Source organism: Fukomys damarensis, unplaced genomic scaffold, assembly GCF_012274545.1.
Source record: "Fukomys damarensis isolate Sample0158 unplaced genomic scaffold, DMR_v1.0_HiC HiC_scaffold_32, whole genome shotgun sequence".
In the NCBI taxonomy this organism is placed as follows: domain Eukaryota; kingdom Metazoa; phylum Chordata; class Mammalia; order Rodentia; family Bathyergidae; genus Fukomys; species Fukomys damarensis.
Window position 1 is genome coordinate 6,943,680 of NW_022900944.1, and position 8,650 is coordinate 6,952,329.

Genomic DNA, 8,650 nt, shown 5'->3' on the forward strand with positions numbered 1-8,650 from the left:
CCTTCCCTCCCTTCACCTCCCCCTCCCCTCCCCATTTACAAACACTTTATTTCCATTTTTTCAGTTTCTCATATTTTTTTCCTCTCCCTTATTACCTTTCCCCCACCCTTCAATTTTTAAACCTAAGACTCTGTCTTATTTTTAAATTATTTCTCAAGAAATTCATGAGGACAGAACCTTTTGACCTGAGGAAAACATTGAGCTATAAGCTTATGTGTTCTAGGACTCCGGGAATGGTAAAGGAAAAGTTTAAAACTCCAATGATAATAACTAGATAAAATACTCAACTAAAGTACTCAGCATCGATTTGTTTAAAACAAATATGGCATTTTCCTTTGTACAGGTTTGGTTGCAAACAAACTTCTTTTAGGAATTAAGGATGATTTATTTGGGGAGGTACCAGGGATCAGTTTATTTTTAATTAGGTTTATTGGTATAGTTTAGATATACATAATGGTTGCATTCATCATAGAGAATTTGTACCTATACATGATATATCTTTATATTTTTCTTCCCATTCTTTTTCTTCTCATTTTTTTCTTTTCTTCCCATTCCCTTCACCTCCTTTCAACCCTTCTTCCCCTCCTTATTTACAAAAACTTGTTTTCCATTTTTTCCTTCTTTTGCAAACTGTCCTTTCTTTCATTTCATTTTAACAGGAGAAAGTGTGGCTAGTGGTGGGATTCACAATATGGTATCCCCAAACATTGCAGAACATATCACATTAAAGAATATGCTACATTAAATAGGCCTTTATGGCATAAGGATTGTTTTGAGTAGGATATTTTGAGAAACTGCAAAAATAAGAGAAGTTCTGAAAAGTTACCTTTTTATAAAATAAATTTATGTCTGTAAAGGAAATATACATTTGTCCTGTGTCTCCCTCTCTGAGCAAGAGAAGGGATAACTGAATCACTAGATTCTATCCATGAAGAAAATATTCACATAAACTTTCAAAACAGACTTTACTCTTGTATTTTTCCCACTCATCTTAACCAGGTCTGACTTTCTACTCTTCTTTCTCTATTTCAGAACTATGATAACTAAGCCTAATATCTAAGACACTCTTTGAGAGCTACTCTAAAGATTTACTAATTTCTCAGGAGTATACATATTAATAGCTTGTTCTTTTTCTCTGTTTAATTTATTCTTTTAGGAAATCCTACCTCATGGAAGGTAGAAGACAAAGTTATTTTTCCTCCCTACTCTAAGTAATGAGATACTGAGGATACTAGTATGAACTCTGTGAACATTAGCCTTCCTAATGCTTGGAAGTTAGTCATAACATTGGGTTTTCTACCCTATAAAAGTATCATAGGAGAATAATGGTAAGAAGACAGGTGGGTAAAACACATTATCTGTCACTAATACATTAATGTTATTTTTGACCTAAAAGTTTATTAAGAACAATTATTTAGGAGTAGAGGGAAATAATAGTCCTGAGATTAATTTGTAGCACTAATACTTATTGAGTGCTCACATTATACCGAGCATTCATCCTACATTAGCTTCCTAAGTGGAGTCCCAAAATAGAAGCTCCTGAGGGGAGCATAAAGCAGACTGAGAATCATATGAAAACGGTTGCCTAGAAATGGGTGGATAAGATAAAAGCCTTGTCCTCACAGAAGGAAGACAACAAAGTCAAACTGCTGCTCTGGTTACTTTTTTTTTTTTTTAATTTTCCTGCCTTCATCAGCTAAAATACTTGTCTTTCCACAAAAGCCTTTATCCTTCCACAAACTTTAAAATCATAACTCAAATCCTTTTCCTGATCATTACAAGGTATAATCATATTATCTCGCTTCAGATTCCAGTATGTGTTTTTAAAAACTCCTAAAAAGAATGGAGTCATTATTAGGTATCTCTGAAAATAGCAATTTTAAGAAAAAAAATTATAGAAAACACTAGTAACACTACCTATGTATTTCTGCACAAATAAGGACTTTATCCCATAAATAGTAGACAAAGCACTCTTCACTTATTAGTACATAAGCAGGAAAGTGGTCATTACAGTAAATGGAGAAATTACTTAGGTTTATATCAGTATTACATGGAATTAACTATATTTAATGTTATTGAAGAAGAATGAGCTATCCTCTTAATCATAATCATCTTGATCCAATTCTTTCAGAAATTTTAATTTATCTAACTTAAAAGAAAATACGTTAAAGAAAGGCACTTCACGAATATTAGTGTAATTTGCATCAAATGCACTAGGGAAAATTACCTAATACAATTTTCTAAGCCATTTAGTATCTTGAACTTGGTGCTAAAAGTAGAAAATTGCATTTTATGATTGGTAGGCTGCTGAAAACATCACACACCTGAATTCACCCAATCTGCCTATTTTTAAGCAGTTCCCTCAGCAAAAACAAAAATAAAAAAACCAAGTCTTTAATAAGCCAGAACATCAACTTAAAGATGTACTGCATTATTTTTTAATTAATATTATTGGTACATTTCAGGTATACAATATAATGATATTCATCATTGGGAATTTGCACCTTTACATAACCTATCTTGGCTCATATTTCACATTAAACTAAAACAAAAAGATAATCTATTTTGTTCTCTTTGAGAAACAAACAATAACCATTAAAACATTACAATAACTTATTTCCTACTTTTAGAATAAAATTAAAGACTCTCCTTGTTTCTGTAGTTACTTTTTGTAAGGCTGAAAAAATAAAAATTAAAACAAGAAGTTAAAAATTGTTCATGTATTTATTTAATTAAATCCATACTCTTTAAAATTAAAGTTTACTGAATACAAGACCAAAAAGAAAAGATAACATCTATAGGGTACATTAATTTCTCTTTAGAAAAAAAAAACTCATTTTTTATTAGGAAGTTTGTGCCAGCATAAAACTAAGTTGTTTAAATTATATATAGTTAACTCACTTTACAAATTAAGCTTGTAAGGAAAGCTTCTTGATTTGCAATTCCCTAGTCATCTAGCAGAGAGAAAGATAATCAAAATAAGTGAGGTGCTTGCCATTATGCTAAATAATACAAGTTTTTCAGAATTTGTCAAAAGAGAAGAGTAGACTATCATTCTGTATTATCATCATCATGACATGGAATGTAGACAAAATGACTATCAAATGCTGTAAAGAGAATTATTCCTGAAAACTTTCTGGTATCATGGTATTGCAAACATGGAGGGTCACATTTCAACTCACACAGCCAAAAAAATGACTCATCTTACCAAAAAGAATGAAATAGAATATAAAATAGCCCCTTAACTTCAGCATCAGAAAGAGAAATAAGATGGCAGAAAAGATTTACATGAAGACACAGATTGCTGTGCAAGTGAAGGAGCTTCAGGGTCAAGCAAATAGACAAAAGCCATCCTCGAGGTTAACAACGGAGAGGCTACAGCCATTTTGCGGGACATTTTGCAGCGAGGGAAGCAAAGACTGAAGAAATCAGTTTATAAAGACTGTACTTAAAGTGACCTTGGCACAATTGCATTAGCGGAGACCGAGAATTTCTTGCAAATAGAATTGGATCTGATAAAAGAGTTATCAATACCAAAGAAGAAAGGCATAGAAATAAGAAACAAGGAATCCAGATTAAAGCAGGACACAGATTACTTGTTAAACCAAACTATTGCTTCTTACATTTTCTGAAGGACTGGCTTTCACTTTATATTAGAACTCTAAAGTACTATATATCTCTCAGAGTGGCTGCATATACTCATGCCTGAAATCTATCTAGTGTTAGATATATCAGTCCATATGATAAAATCCATACAGCGTCATATACAGTCACCCCACAGATTACGATCATTACTTTCACAACAAATATTTATGGTCTATTAATTAATAAAGTTGAGAATTAACATGCAAGTCAGGAAAATGCTACTTACTGATTTGTAGATCATGTAAATACTATCTTATAGTTAACCACAATCTTGTAACTGGGGGAAAGTGAAAATGACAGCCTCCTACGATGGCCTCACTGATCCTCACCCATCTGGACCTACAACTCTATCTAATTCCCTCTTTCAATATGGGCTTGCCTGGTGATTATACCAGGGATGAAAGTGATAGGTATCCTTTCTGAGAACATGTTGAAGGAGACTGACTTCATCTTGTTAATGTTACTTCTGGCTCTTCTTACTTGCTTCCTCTGAGAGAAGCCAGCTGCCAAGTGTGTTCCTGTATAGAGAAATCCAAATGTCAAGGAACCAAGACTCACTTCCAGCAAACTACCAGACAGAAACCAAGGCTTCAGTGTATCAGCACACAGGAAATGAATCCCACCAAGAAGTGGTATCCTACCCCAGTCCAACCACAGCATGACCCATGGCCTAGGAGACACCTGCACTGCAGACTTGCAAAAGACTTTGAGCCAGAAGACCTAGCTACACACACCCAGATTTTGCAACCAGAGATACTGTGAGGCAACATGTAAATGGTTAAGCAGTAATACATAAATACTATGATAATAATGTCACTCTTGAAAGTACTTTGTCTGAATTGGGTCTATTTCCCTGTGATTGTGTCATAGTCACTTAAGCCTAAGCAAGTGCCTGCAAAAGTAAAATTTATGTCCTTGTTATTGCTATCTTTGGAATAAGCTATATTGAAGTTACTGACAAATGTGCAAAAACTCCAAAAAGATGAGGTGGTTTTTGCTATAAATTTGAGCCACATTATTTATCTGTAGTGACTTTATTAATAATATTTTATTTTTCTAAAAAAATAGAAATTATTTAGCATTTAAACATAAAAGGCTGGAATTCTTATAAAATGAGAATCAAATATATAAAATAGAGCAAAAATAGAGTCTGTTGCTATATTACTTCACTTTAAAATATAATTATATGCTTTAAGAATATAATCATAGTTTATTTCACTCAGCTTCAAGAACTGTGATAAATTTATGGCCTTTATGAATTAAAATAAACCTCTTTTACATTAGAGTCTAATATTTTTATTTTGGCTTCTAGCAGAAACTAGCAGCAGCCTATTGCCTAGATCCACACTGTGGTATCTGAAAGGATAAAGTGTGGGATTCAGGCATTCCTACCCTAATCAGAATGATTATGCTTGCCTGGTGTTTCTATTGCTGCTTGAACTGCCTCAATCCCCCTGCCTTTCTGCAATCCTTGTTTGTTCACACTCCATCTTCTAAAATCTGCCAGAGCTCTTCTACTTTAACTAGCTTCCTGGATCCTTTAACTAAATCCAAGTGTAACTTTCATCCTGATTTCTGACTTCCTGAACTTTAGTTAAAGCAGAACGGCTTAGTCCAGTGAATTCAGACTTTAGCTCTCTGCTTCCAAGTTTGGAGATTTGATTGATACAATTTCAGTTAGTGCTTGAGTTATCTGACATGTAAGTATGTTATGCTACTTTTGATAACTGATGCCATCTCAACAAAAAAAGCACAAAATGTTAACACTTCCCTGCTCAACCACAAATACTGAACATATATATAGTACACACAAAGCATTTTCCTTTTCAACTTTCCTTGCTTCTTCCTTCTGCTATACGAGGGATATGTGCTCCACAGTCTCCAGATAAATCTGAACGATAAGAAGATAATATTCAGACACCACTAATTCCTACTGGCTAGGCCTTCACCTCTGACACCTTCTCAGATGGCAGATTCTAGTGTTGACTTCAAGGGTAATATGTTTTCGAAACAGTATGTTACAACGGAAATATTGTTTATTCCCAGAGGCATATGAAGCTCAGTCAAAATTCTAACTCCAACATTTTCCAATTATGAGACTTTGGAAGATTACTCAGTTTCCTAATTATTAAATAATTATCTACTCTGCTAAACTATTACCATAAAAAAGAGCCTAAATACAAAGTCAGGTGTGCTGCCTCACCAACCGTACATAAACTTTATGTACAGCCCAAAAGTCTGTCCCTGCTCACCTTCTTAGAATTCTAAAGCTATTTACACAAGGAAAAATAAATCTGCAAAGAAGGAAGAGATTGTTGACGAGTAATCTTCCACTTCCTTTGAGAAAGATAAAAGAACTAGGTGCCTTTGGATGTGTAAAGGAGTATTTGAGAAGTGAAGCCCTCCGAGATACACAAATCTTGGAAAGTATGTCCCTGTTTATCACAGGATTAAGGCACATTTGGGTATTTTTATGTCCACAGCTCTAAAGTTCCCTTTCATCCACCTATAAGAGGAGAAAGAAATTGCCACAGGCCAAAATAAAAGCGAAACAAAACAAAGAGAAAATGTAAATCCAGAAAGCCTCTGGTAGCCCAAAACCCAGGCTTTAAAAACTCCTGCACATTAAAGAGCAGAAATCCCTGTCTAAGACCAGTATTTACAGAAGACCACAACATGAGTGTTTAACACTGAGATGGGGAAGAAACTGCCCAAGCACAGTGTTCAGCTTTCAGTTGCTGAGACGAAATACCTGACATCTACGACAGGAAGAGAGACTTCTCACCTCACAGTTTCAGTCTATGGTCAGATGGCTTAAAAGCAGAAACATCATGGCAGAGGAAAGATGGTAACTTGAAAACCACCAGAAATAGGGAGAGAGAAAGAGTTAGAGCAAGAGCAAGACATGTACCCATAAGGCACACGTCTGGTCACTCATCATCTCCAACCGGGACCCGCCTCCCTACGCACATTCAGCTATGAATTCATCAATGGATTAATGCACCGATGAGTACGGTGGCCCTGTGGTTCAAACACCTTTTGAAAGCCCCAACTCTCCACATGTGAGACTTTTGGAGGCCATTTTAGCTACAACATAACACTAGCAAAAGAAACTTTAAAAACGTAATTAGTTCATTTTAGTTGTTATAAAAAAAGATAAATGTCTTCCCCAAAATTTCATAAAACTAAGCCAACTCTATATTTTGTCATGTTGGATTCCTAATATTTTTACTGCCTCAAACCTCTACACAAGAACTTATTTCAGTATAGATAGTTATACCAAGTGCATACACACACACACACACACAAAAAAAAACTTTAAATAAAGCTATATTAAGAAACCATTCTACTTCTCAATTATCTGATTGAAAAAAATCAAAACACAGGCAATACGTTCTGTTGATGAGGATGAGGGAAAATAGACACTTTCATATACTGCTGCTCAAAATAGAAATCAATGCAATCTCAAAAAAGAAATTTAGCAATATCAAATAAAATTATAGGTACAATAGCCCTTTTTCTCAGCACTCACACATCTAGGATTTTTCCTGAAGATAGTAAGCTAACAATAAGAATATATGTTTGTACAAGATTATTCATTTCATATTTGTAACTGCAAAACATTGGAATATCCACATACAATAGATTGTTTGAATAAACTACATTAGATCTACATATTGAAATTTCATATATCCCCAAAAAGAATGACACCTGTGAATTGATATGGAGGGCTCATCATTAAGGGTAAAAAGTGAAGTACAGAGATGTAGTGTCACCTACTCCCAGCCCTGCTGCTGACATCAGAGCCTCCTGGGCCCTGCAGGTGAGGAGAGAGGCTCCATCCTGCCCCAGCTCAGGCACTGGACTCTTGTTTTCCTGACAGGAAGGGGAGGCCCCCCACCCTATACCCTCTACAAACAGGAGCCCCTAGCACCCTGAGAAGGAGGACAGAGGCCCTACCAACACTTCCACTGTTACCAAAGCCTTATGTGCCCTGAGGGTGAGGAGACCCTGTCTGCCCCTGTGCCTGAGGGGAAAGAGCGAGGCCCCACCCCCATGCAGACACTGCCACCTCATGGGCCTGAAGAAGAGGAGAGAAGAAAGAGCCTGGAACTCACCAATGCTGCAGACACCCAAGATTCATCTGACCTAGAGAAGAGATGAAAAGCCTTGCCCTGCCCCTGCTGCCAACACCCGCACTGCATGTCCCTGGCACAGGGATTCAGAAGTGACAACCAAAACACTGATTCGATCGAGGATGAGACCAGAACTCAGGGAGAGCTTTGCTCTAGGACTGAAGTGTTACCCTACCAAAGTGAGAGAAAACCATGGGAAACAAGCAGGGAGAGGTGAGAGCTGAGCAGAGATCTTGTGAGATCTGCTGGGTGGCTGGGCTCAGGCCAGGAGAACATAGGGTTGTATACTCTGGTGGAAAGACAGCTTTGGCTGTATGTTTAGTGGAGACAGACCTGCAGGAGACAGCAATCAGTCCAGTGCTATGCAGCCATCCAACAGAGCACAGTAGTCTGAATTACCACAGCCAGCATATAGCTAGCCTAAGTGTCTTTACCAAAATAATAGACTTCTGTGCTCTGCTTAAGGGTAGTCAGTAGGCTTTTAGGGTTTGTCAATATCCTGTCGCTCTTTGATGCCATTATGGTCACTGACTTAACTGCTATAGCCAAGGTGACATAGTCATTCCTGTCAGTGTTTTTTTCTGTACCCAATATCTGGATTGCCTGGGAGCCATAATCAATACTGTGCTAAACTCCTGCAGAACCAGGTGCTGGGTTAAAGAAGTTGCAAATACCAGATAGAGAAATAAGATATTTCTGTGTAAAAGAATGCCTAAAAGGAGCCAGGAGAGTTGGTGCACGCCTATAATCCCAGCACTCAGGAGGCTGAGGTTTGAGGATTGCTGTGAGTTCGAGAACAGCCTGGGCTATAGAGAGAGTTCCAAGTCAGTCTCAACTACATAGTGAGTTGTCCAAAAAAAAAAAAAAAA